We start from the raw sequence: 12,919 nt of genomic DNA, 5'->3' as shown, positions 1-12,919 counted from the left end.
GTTTTACGAGGTACTGTGAAATAAACTCGTTCGGCTGCTAATGCAACTCCATTTTCTTAAAAATTTTAATAAAGCAGATTAAAAATAACAAAGTGTCTGTGAATTGTTACATCACTGACGTCATTCTTCAAAATCTCGAGACCGTCTTTAGAAATAACGTATATGCCTTGTTAGAATTAACGTTAGCCATAGTCATAGGTATGGCACGCAGTCAGATATTGTTGACGCCAGAACAGCGAAAAAGTTATCTGAGCAAAGACATCATTAAAATCAGGCAGAACTCGCATCTCACTCGAAGACATTGCGTCTTGTACATGAGCAGCGCTTGCTTTAAAATTTTTTGAAGATTATCACAATCCTAAAAATAGATGTCCGAGACAGGGACGTGATGGGGGGGGGGGGCATTTCCCCTCCCCCCGAATATGCATGTGCTGTAAAATTGCTGTAGCCTATATACGAAAATTAACATGCCCGTCAAGTTTTGCCCTCCCCCCCCCCCACATCAAGTTTTGCTCATCCCCCGATAAAAATGACGACCCTGGTCCGAGACCGGATATATCACCCACGTCATCATCGATAACCGAAAGGTTCTCGAGGATGCAATCATTAACACCTACTTGCTCAACATCGATATTGCAGTCAATTTAACTCTCACAAAAATTGTGGGAGGTTGGACGGATCGGGTATTGCTCACTGGACAACAACACCAAGTTCTATACGATCAGGGACATTGCGCATCACTTACGATCGCGATTTTGTCATGCGACACAGCCCATGCTGCATCACCAAATATCAGCTGTTAGATCTATTACACACCACCAGTGTGTGTGAACATCAGATGATGATATCAGTGGTAGCTACGGGCAAGGGAAATGCCGGTCCTAATACAGGGGGCAGTTTCATAAGGATATCATGATTGTGTCAAAATCGGCATAATACCATACTGATTTCAATATATGGGGTTGTTTCAAAAGGGTACAATAAACATGTTGTTATTAAGATGTCATGTTTTGGGCTAGAACCGGCATTTATTCATGCTCCTATTGGGTACATTATTATTTACATGCGGCGATTTTACCATTATATACCGTGGTTTGCTTTTTATGTACAGTAGATTTGACATTATATGCGGTAGTTTTGACATTGTATGCGGTCGTTTTGTCCTTATATGTGGTACTTTTGACATGATATGCAGTAGTTTTTTCATTGCATGGGGTCTTTTTGTTATCATGTGCAGTAGTTCTGACATTATATGCGGTAGTTTTGACATTTTATGCGGTGTTGGTGTCATTATATGCAGTAGTTCTGACATTAATTGTATGCACTGGTTTTGACATTGTATGCGGTCTTTTTGTCATTTTATACGGTAGATTGGAAATTATGTGTGATGATGATAATAAATGATGTTAAGTTGATAATGCATTAAATTAGTGATGCATGAGCGTATGTAGCAACCTATCACAAACACCGAGCGGTATAATAATAATAAGAATAAGGTAGAATCGACAATTGGCTCTAGTAGTAATACATATAACAATATAAAAAAAATCACATAACATCATGTTCATAAAAGCAGTATAACGGACAAATAAAGCGACATGATACAATGATGACCACCAATAATTGTATTCTCCAAAACTTATTTCCAGTAGGGTCTTATGTAATCTTGATTTTGGTTAGGGTACAACTGAAAATTAAATGATATATATTGGACTACGCCAAGAAATTACTATTAGGTGTTAATAACTGATTTCAGTGTGTAAATTATCACGAAGAACACATTCATTAGTGTAAACTACTGAACTCTGCTCTCAATATTTGCTTGTTTTTTAAGAATATAATTTAGCCGAATTGAAATGATAATGATAATAATAATAATGCATTTAAAATCTCGGATATCATGACTAGATCGTATGTTAATAACATTGATGACGTAGAGTTCACAATTGCGCGTGCGCCATCGCCATTACACACAGGCTACGGGGATTCAGAATTGATATTACAAGGGGACCGCACCCTTTGCATAGGAAAACAAGTAGTCGATTAATGCCGGGTGTACTGAAGAAAATCCTATCTGTATGATTCAATAGGAGGATTGTTTGTTTGTTGTGTACATATTTAGGGTAAGTATCCTACTGGAAATGCGTACAAGTCATACCTGTTCGTTTATTCTGAATATATATCTTTACTTCAGTACAAACCATGGTTTCTTGTGGGAATATATTATGCCCAGAATTGACCAAGTGGTGAAGCAATATATAAATGACAGTTACATGCATTCACATGGTTTTTTATTGAAATGTTAAGACGGTAACCAATTGCTGCGTAATTGGTATGCGATTCGTTTTTTTTTTCTTCTTTCTTGTTAGACCGGAAACGTTTAGTGCGATTGCATGAATACAATCTTTACACCCTGTATTTTTGTGATGGTTGATTGAGCTTGACTTGAGCAGCAGACGATCGTGTTGGGCTTTTCCTAGAAACACAAGCATTTCCTCAGCGGAAAGTTTCGGTTGAATCGTATGAAATAAATATAACAACTTTGTACTGGAAAGCTAAGCTAATTAGATCTAGACGAGGTCTTTTCGTTTCATTTTATAGGGAATGTCTAATACATGGGGTCCGCCATATTTAAAATGGCGCTGTGAACTAGCCATATTACAACGGGGTCATACGTTATGAAGTTGTCAAAAGATGAAGTAGATTGACAGTAACATCTTCACACTTTTACGTACAAGAGCTGTGCTCACCATGTGAGGAATCAAATTGTGTAGTTGTAAGCAGAAATGTTTTGTAAGAGTTGAAGACTGTGTTTTACATAAACTTAATAGGATGGGTGGGTGTGTATATATACATTATTAAGTGCAGTCGTGCAGTTAAAACTTTTGTCAAAGTCAAAAGATAATGACAGTAAATAATCTACAGCCTAACTAGACATGTGTTTGTCAGAAAGTTGGGATAATGATAAAACCATTAAACCTCCATAACATAAAATACATAGGTATGTATACATTTTACTGTACTTTGACCACTATGACAGATAATGTGAGATTCTTGTGGTAATTTGCTTTCCAAATAAGTTGTCCGATATTATGTTTGGATATTCTACATTACATTGTCCAATAGGTGCTGAAATTGCATGCAATCTTTTTACATGTCCAAAGAAGGATCATAGACTTCCTAGTTTTCCAAAGCATTCACCTTTACAGATCACTGCCAAATCACCTCTGCCTATGCAGGTTTATATCTTGAGAAAGTTGCCGCTAGCTTCCCATGGGTTAGTGGCTCTCAAAGGATTTTTTCCTGGTTCTTTCTCCATCAGTTATAGTGGCCACCATTTTGCACAGATAAATGACATTAGACAAAGTGGCTAGAGCATCTGCCTCAGATGGGGGAGGTCAAGGGTTTGAACCCTGGCTGAGTCATACCAAAGACATATTTTTTTTAAAAAATGGTACTCACAACCACCTCGCTTGGCTCTTAGGATTAAGACGTTAGTGTTAGTATGAGTTGGCCTGGTGTCAGGAAAATGTGTCTGGGTGGGACATGATACTACATGCCTGCAGTGCTAGACATCACTATAAACTGCCACACAACAATGTAGCAGTATGACTGGAAAATTGTTAAAGCTGTGTTAAAAATCGAAATCACATGCACACACACAACACACACATTAGACAAAAAACAACAACAAATAAAGTAGGATCCAATGTCTTTATATGTCATACCAAAGAAGTAGGCTGAAAACAAAGTGGTTCTAAGATGTACTGATGTGGTGGATGGTCAGACAGAAATTTTTTTGTATCAATAATATAAATACTATTTTAATGTTTCTGTGGTGATTTTCCGCAATACTAGTATTTAATAAGACTACTACTTGATTTGTTTAAGGATATATATACACCAGACTTTCTGACACTATGTTGGTTTACATATGGCTACTCCATTGATACATATAGGAGCATATTAGTACCCTACCATGAAGTTTGGGTACTAATATATGTACTACTTGTAGCCACATATCACGTATTGTACTTAATAAGTCAACATTTAAATGTTCAGGAGTAATCTGTTCTGCAGAAAATTTATACAAGATAAAATAAGTAATTTGATATTGTATTATATGCAGAGTATATCACTGCATTGAGTGTTGATCGAGAGGTCTTACTTGAATTTTAAAACTCTTAGTCCGTGACTCCAGTGATGGGAACGATAGGAGTCCCACCAGCAAAAGTTGCATTCCCCTCCAAGAAGTATATTGGACATACCTAACGTGGATCAATTTTCAGATGAGAAGAACCAGTGGTTGCCATTGAGTTTAATTTTCTGATTTCTTTACACACTGACAAATAGCTCTTGCTTGTCCATTGGAGTGAGACTGAATTATGTCAAACCACCACTAAATTGATGAATTGATCCACATGATTTCCCACTCAGCAGGTGGTTGAAACAGGACTAGTAAGCCTTTGAATTTGCCATCCAGCTATTATAGTAGGTACTGATAATAACTAAGAAAATTCTGAAACATTCATGAAATGCACCCTATTAAATGACCTACTTGCTTATTTGTGTTTTACATATTTTCCTAATTTTTTTCACAGCATGTAGTTCCTCCAAAATTGATCTGCCTTTGTTTATATCTTGTATCATTAATCATTTTGAATACCTGTCTGATCATAACTATAGGTACTTGCCATTAACTGCTTATTTAAAAAAAAATTCAAGTACGGATAAATAAGATATAGTTTTTTCATGCATATATATTCCGCTGGTTTTTACAGGATTTTACATACACCACCCAATGTGGGGTATCTCATTGGGCTTTCTATATCAGTTCTTTTTCACACATTATTCTGTTTATTTCAACATTTATACAGAAGTAAGACAAGAGGAAAAATGGTTGCCAGGAAATTAATTCTAGTGACAGTATTTTATTAATACACGCTCTTAATATTCTTAATTGTTGTACCAGTGTCGAACACATCAGAATTTTAACAGAAATATTGACTAAAAAATGCTTTGTATATCTGTTATGTGCATAATTATAGACTCTTAGAGTCATTTTAAAAGGTATTCCATGGCATGAAGATAGTGGGTTGCACTTTTAATTGAATACTATTTCTTTTGTGGCATTTTTGACCTTGCAAGGTATAGAAAAAATCTTTTGAAGAATTTGATGTAATACGAGTTCGGGTCATGGGGTTTTCCCCCTTGGAAAATGGGGTGTCTAAATATTTGAATGGTTAGTTATCGGAAGACCTGACTTGTTAAGGATCTGGAAATGAGTTTTCAGCCCTAGCTTTGGTTCCAAAAATTACGTCTTAGTTTGTTATAGAAGGGATGTTTTCATGAGGATGCATGAGGTCACAGGTTCGAAACCCGGCCAAGTCGTACCAGGTACTTACAAAAATGGTACTAGCAGCTAGCTGCCTCGCTTGGTGCATAGCATTAAGAGGTTAGATTTAGGACCAGTCAGCCTGTGACTGGGTGGAACATAATACTACATGTCTGCGGCATGATGCCCAGTGCTAGACATCATTATAAACCAGCACACTGCAGTCATTGTAAGCCATATGGCGGGAAAATTATTAAAACAACTTGAAAAATCCAAATCATATTGTGATGTGGCTTTTAGATTGTTAGTGTGGGGGGAAGGTTATACTAAATATTTATACTCACTTGATGGGTTAAACTACATATTTTTACTTAGCAAATTGTTGTGGGTATAAGTAGGGGCAGGGTATATGCGTGAAAATATGGTATATTGAGTTGCTTGTAAGAAAAATATGAACTGCTATAGTGGCCTAGTGGTTAGAGCATCTGTCTCTGGTTCAAGAGGTGATGGGTATTGAAACCCAGCAGTCATTCCAAAGACATGTACAAAAAAAATTGTACTTCAGCAACTTTGCTAAATGTTCAGCATTAAGAGGTTACTGTTAGGACAGGTCAGCCTGGTGTGTATGGACAATGCAACTGGGTTAGAGATGCTAAATCCTTGTTAACTCATTAACCCCTGGTGCCGTGTTTACATGTCAGGAGGTAGTAGCCTACTGCCGAGCTCTGTAGCATCAAGGTCATGTATGAAACACATCAGTGAGTGGTATTATAGAAAGGTAGACAGATGTAGTTCTACAATGATACCAGATAATCTGGAATTTCTAGTTGCAATACAAATTACAGTGGCCGAGTGGTCTAAAGCGCTTGCCATTACGGATCACTGCCATCTCACCTCTGTCTGCGTGAGTTCGAGTCTCAGGCTCAGCTAATGTTGGTACGTGAGAAAGCCTATCAGTAGATTATCGTGGATTGGTGGTTCTTCCTCCACCAATTATACTGGCCACCATGTATAGCCTATCTTGTGCTGAAAAATGGTGTTAAACCCTACAACAACAACTAGTTGCAATACAAAATGCAGACAGAAAAACGAAATTTTTTGGACCATATTTTTTTTTCTCCACCCAAAATTTGCTCTGGATTTTAACTTTTTGGTCTCAGATCTAAGGCAGACCGGTCTGAACTGCAAACAGACAGGTGAACCTTTGCAGAAAGTAGGATAAGATGGGCATCTGCCATATTTTTAGGTAAATGCATTATTTTCTTCAGTTAATGAACTTAGTTGCTTATAACACAGACCAGTTCTTTGGATCCCAACCACCTTGTTATAGCAGCAATTGGTTCTTGTTATAGTACTGTGGATATCTTACAAATATAGGTGATGATCATTTACACCATTTCAGTTTAACCTTTCTTGTAAAACACCATTTATAAGTGTCATGAGAGATACCATAGGTGGTGCAAGGCTTGGGCCATCAAAAATGCCCTCGTGACCTTGAAGATGGTTTCAGTTTGAGACCCCTGCACTAGTCGCCTAACTGATTGTGAGTTGCACAGGTACTGCATGATATTTAACCAGCATTACATTTCCAAGTTGGCATGAACAAGGGACAGTTTGTTATTATTCATCATGTACGTGTAAGTGCATAGCTGCCAACCCTCACGATTTTGGCTTGAATTTCATGACTGTACAATGATTTGCGGATTAACATCGCATGCCCAAAAAAAACAACAAATTCCCCAATTCTTAATTATTTTAAATCTTTAATAAAATAACTGTTTTCCCATTTAGTGCTAGTTGCAATATTGGTAGAACTAGAGCCGATTGGTACAGCTGGTCCGGTGGCAAGCATTTTAGCATATTTTGATCTCAATGTGTAAAATACAGTAGTTTTACAAGTGCTTTGAAAGAAACCAGGGCCTGACCTGAATTTTTCTCAGCGCATTTGCTGTCAACACTAAATACAGCTCGGCATCATATCTTGAAAATGTCTTCACCTCCAAGAAAAAATGTATTGCACAAAAAGTGAAATTTAGTTTTGGAATATACCAAAATTGACCATGCAGTCAGCTATTAAACACCAATATTCATCATGCTTTATGCACACAGTGTGCCACAAATTTTAGCATTGGTCATGGTGGCAGAGACGATGTGAGGCAAGCACAGTGGTAGCATAAAGCACATAGAGGTTGGGAAAATTAACAACTCCCAGCAGATTTGAGCTCTGTAATATTTTAAGTTATCGACAGACGACCTGCAATCTACTAACGCTGAAGCATTGTGAGTTTTCTTGAACAAAATCTACCTTTATCAGCTGGAGACCATGCTAAACATTCGTTCCGACATATATTCCTGGACTCGAAGATTGCTTCCAAATTTGGATGTGGAGGAACCAAAAGTGCTTCACCAGCTGAAGCGATGTCGGAGAACTTCACAGGTTGGTGATTTGCATGCAAATGTTTTCATTTTCTGTAGCGACTGATGGCAGTTATGATAGATGAGCCACGCAACTATATCCACTTGTGGTTAAATGTTTCATATCTTGATAAATAACCACAAGAACAAGTGAAGTTTATGAATACCATACTAAATAGAAATGCAGATATATTTCTGCATATAGTTTTATTTTTATTTTGAGATCTTGATATAATTAGTACTGATGGTTAGAGTGGATGGAGTTATTGTCATGGTATTTTTCACAAATTCTTGTCAGAATTCACTAATTTTTATCCCTGTTTGCACTAAATGCGAGCCTGTAGGGTTGGCGCCTCTGTAAGTGCTATTTATAGGTAACTAATGAAATACGGAGAAGAAATTGCAGTTCCCATTCATAGGTCACTGCACTTTGTTCACCCAAACATGTTTTATTATTATTTTTATGCAGCTAGTCAAACATTCTTCATAATGTGGAGGTATTTATAGTTGGTGCCCAGCAGTGAACTGAGTATTCACAGTTTACTAGTTTACCTAAATAAACTACATCATTGCATCGGATGGCTCGGTTTCAGGCAAATTAGATGATTTTTTGGACAGGAAATTTAGATGGACATTGTGGTATCCAATTTTTGTGAGCTCATCAATCTTAATTTTTTTTTTTTTTTTTTTATCATGAGCAGGCTTGGTATAATAAAAAGTTGAAAACACTTTTACAATATGCATATATATGTACTGAGATGTGTTTGCATTAGAATTTCAAGTTCATTAAAACACGTCTGCTTTTAGTATATGTATTGGCGGCCTTCCAGTGCTCCCAGGGGTTGAGTAAACAGCTGTGTAATATTGTGCCTTGAAAAAAATCTATAATCCACATTAGTATTAGTTCTTGGCTGTTAAAAATAGACATTGCCTTCCAGGTCTGTGGAAGCAGGGATAGTGGAATGTTCTGGTGCATCATTCTTTTAATTTCAAATTTACGCTTGGAACAGTGTCTCGGAGTTCTTATGATCATCACTTCTGTAGGTGATATTGAGAGTGAAGTTTTAATTGTAAAGTGATGTTTTGAGATGTACTGGGTGTGTGTAACATGTACATAGAAACAGGCAAGTTTCAGAGAACAATGTTGGGACAGCCTGGTAAAGTTTGGCCACTTGAGAAATTGACCCAGATTGTCTCGCATTTTTCAAAGTGCACATGTAAGAATCAGTGAACATCTTTTTCGAACTTGCTCGCTTGTCCCTATTTTTGCCAAATTCAACCTATTCTGGCAGGGAAAAGGTAATTCTGCTCAAATATTAGTGTCCATCTTGGACATTGACATTAAATATACTTTGTCTCATTTTCCCCTGGAGATTATATTCATTTTTATCTGAAATTGACAAAGGAAACACATTTTTAGGGTTTTGTTTGAATGCATGCAAGATATTTTTGTTTAGCAAGGATGCCAAGGTGTATAGAAGACAGTTTTGATTGGTTATTTTGCCCGTGCATGTGCAAAGGGTAAATGGACCTTATTTGTGCATTGAGGCCAGTTATTTTTGTGTCCTGGCCACTTTTTACTATAAATTTTGAATTTGCCCTACTTTTTAAAATGGTCGTCTGTCCATGTACAAGTTCAGAGTGGTCTTTATTGCGAAAAGTAAAAAAATCTGCACACAGAAACCAAAATAGAATTGATTCTCTTAATAATAAAAAATATCCCACTACATTATGTAATGCAAGTAGATTATTTGGGACCGCTCTAGTGGCTAGAGCATCTGTCTTTGATGTGGGAGGTCGTGGATTCAAACCTCGACTGAGTCGTACCAAAGACTTGTAACAAAATGGTACTAACAGCTGCCTCACTAGGAACTCAGCATTAGCTCATAGATATGGAGGGGGATTACCTCTATAGTTATATGTATGTATTTTCTGATCTTCCTTGATGCATTATTGTAAATGGCTGCTTGCAAGTGCTACTTTCATAATTCTGACAATGTATATTGTATTCTTCATTGATGCAGATTGTACGTGGCAGTTTGCTAGTGCTACTTTCCTTTTGCATTATTGTCAGTGGCTGTTTGCAAGTGCTATATTCATAATTCTCGTCATGAGTTTTCTATTTGTTGATGCAAGCTGTAAATGGCTCCTTGAAAGTTCCTAGATATACTTTCCTGCGTCCTTGTATCTTGCAGTTTGCCAGCTGCTGAATTGATTATGTAGTTTGTCATATGGCAAATGCTATGTCAGTTATTACAAGTTTTAACATTCCATTTATAAACTTGCTTTATCACAAGTTACACAAATTGCACCTTCCAAAATCATGACTATAATACAGCATCAAGCACGTTGCAAATTAGAATCAAGGAAGTTAGCATAAAATAATGCCTCATTATGACAACAGATGGCGCTGCTACACATCAGTTTCTTATAATATGACTACTCCCCTGACCCTAGCGACAAGAGGTTATACCACTTTATGGCATGTTTGGGTGTCTTAAAATATAATTCCAATTAAATTACAGAAGCTGATGTCTCAGAGTATTAACATTCAGAATAGAGGTGGCCTGCAAATAGCACAAAACAAATTACAGTAAAACCTGTCTTGAGAGACCACTGCTATGAGAGACCGCTTGTCTTGAGAGACCAGGTTTTCCATGTACAGATTTAGAGATTATATAGTGTTATAACCTGTTATGAGAGACCACCTGTCATGAGAGACCTTTATGTTTTGGCAGAAGGGGTGGTCTTTCAAGACAGGTTCCACTGTAAATGTATCAGATTGTATACAGTTAGGTGTATTTACACAATGTTATATTTCCACTAACCCTTCCCACCCCATTTTATTGAACATTTTGTCTGTTTAATTTACCGCTGCCACACTGTGGCAGCATAGGGTAGCCGCATCAACGAAAATACAATATAGATTGATAGAATTATGAAAGTAGCACTTGCAAGCTGCCATTTACAAAAATGCGTCAAGGAAGATTAGGAAATACACGCATATAATTATGGCGGTAATGCACCTCCATACATAGAGAGTATGGCTTTTAGCCCTTCGATATACATGTAGCAAAGTTAGCCAGTGCAGTGTGCTATAAATAGAACACCTGTTACCTATTTGACTCCATCCTGCCTGTTAACTGTTAAGCAGTGTAGTATATGTTATTTAACATTAATTTGAACATTTTACATTTTTGGTACACATATATTATGTATAGATGAGCAAATGTAATGTCAAGCTTTTTATTTGTTTAAGATGACTTCTGGAAAGAAAATGGTAAACTTGAGACTATCGATATGGATATTTTAGAACAATTCTTTTGAGGCAGACCGCTCCAGTGGATAGAGTGTCCGCCTTGGATGCGGGAGGTTGTGGGTTCAATCCCCAGTAGAGTCATACCAAGGACTTTACAAAAATGGTACTAACAGCTGCCTCGCTTGGCGCTAAGAATTAAGAGGTTAGTGTTAGGACTGGTCGGCCTGGTGTTGGGATAATGTGACTGGGTGGGACATTATGCTACATGTCTGCAGCATGATGCCTGTTATGTATATTGATTTGATTATATCTGATTTAATATATATTTATATCAATTTGATTGCTTGTCAGTTTTTATAAAAAAAATTATTTTTCATTACATGATGTTGTAATGTTAATTTATTGACTATAGATGATGATTTTTTTCAGAAAATAGTTTGACCTTGACTGTTAGTTAATAAACAGCAGGTGTTGATCTGAATCCTGACCTTGTTTCAAACTTCATAGCATCCATGTAAACAAGTTCTATTTTATTTTAAAATGATTGGTTGTTGTCACGGTCATGATGTGACTTCATCTTTAACCCTTTACCTCATAGAGCATAGTTGCAAAGTGCAGCATGCTATAAATAGAACACCTGTTACCTATTCAACTCCATACGCATAGGCCTGCCTGTTAGCTGTAGTGTATGTTACATTTAACAGCAATTTTAACCATTTTATATTTTTGGTACACATCTGTTATGTGTGGAAATATTTAAGAGTAAAGTCCGAATGTTATAGCTAATTTTTTTTCATGGAAGAATTTTTTATGTGCTTTAAAATCTTGAGAGAACTTGTTCACCGTCATGTCAGTGAGACCGTGCGACCAACCGTAGCTGCCATTTCTCATACTCGAAACTTGCAAGTTTTTTTGTCCATGTCTACACTAAGTCATCTGAATTTGATAATTTATAAAAACAAATTGCTGCCTACATCAATATCAGAGCCTTTACCTAAGCTATTGAAGCTTTCATGGTTGTGATTCTAATCGTGAAAACTTCGTACATACTGAATGAAATCCGCGACCTCCATTTTGGAGAGTGGAGATTACGAACCAGTTACTTTAAATAGCAGATATCGACCAGCGCATAAACAGTGACCATGTGAAATGAATGTAGTATTTAATATGGGGTTTTACCCCGAAGGTGGTGCTACGAAAACCGGCTTAAAATGGCTGATGTTTACAGCAGACGTCAAAAGGCACTTCCATACGAATCGAGTAGAGGTGTCCAAAGGCGCTTGCATGAGATAAAGGGTTAAGATGCAGACAATTTTTAAAATTGTTTTTTTTTTTACTTAAAATTATTGGTTTTTGTCAGGTCACACTGGGTAGACATGATCTCTAACAAGTACGTAGTTTCTATAACCTTCCAGAAGATGATCATGTGACCCTTGTTTACGTTTTACAAGACCATATAACCCATGTTTTGGAGAATTATTCTCCGTTGCAGCTGGGCCTTTTCTTACAGTACAAGTTTTATGTTGTGCTGTCTGGAGTTTTTTCAAATTACTTGGATTCAAAAGGATTAATTCTGTTGTTTTTCTGGAAAATACATGTGCTCATGTAAAATCGTTGAACAAGGACAGTTTTTTTTTTTAATAAAAATTTATTCAGCTATCAGAAACTGGAGTGATAATTCTTGTTTCTACAAGGAACTATTTACTTTAACACTTCAGATTTCACCATACATCATCGTCTTCCATCTTGGATTGTTCTATGGGACTCGAACTTGAAATCAGTGGAACATTTTGTTATCACAACTACTAAAATTTTATTAGTGGATTATTTTTGGATTTGATTCTATAAAACCGCAAGTTCATATTTTTTCATTTATACAGGATTTTTCCAGGGAAATAAATTATTCTGTT

At 36.7% G+C, this 12,919-nt stretch overlaps 1 protein-coding gene across 1 annotated transcript in view; it reads left to right on the top strand.

Moving 5' to 3' along the window:
- Positions 1-1,968: 1,968 nt before the first annotated feature.
- The window catches only part of LOC149781495 (guanine nucleotide-binding protein subunit beta), a 62,412-nt gene continuing 51,461 nt past the window's right edge, over positions 1,969-12,919 (top strand). Inside the window, exon 1 of the mRNA XM_089935577.1 lies at positions 1,969-2,123. The gene's annotated coding sequence lies outside the window, so the exon portion shown is untranslated. The remainder of the gene's footprint in view (positions 2,124-12,919) is intronic.

Source organism: Sinohyriopsis cumingii, chromosome 15 (assembly GCF_028554795.1).
Source record: "Sinohyriopsis cumingii isolate HCF-2022 chromosome 15, ASM2855479v2, whole genome shotgun sequence".
NCBI classification, from domain to species: domain Eukaryota; kingdom Metazoa; phylum Mollusca; class Bivalvia; order Unionida; family Unionidae; genus Sinohyriopsis; species Sinohyriopsis cumingii.
The sequence above is the reverse complement of the archived record's forward strand: the minus strand, read 5'-3'. Positions and strand labels throughout refer to the sequence as shown.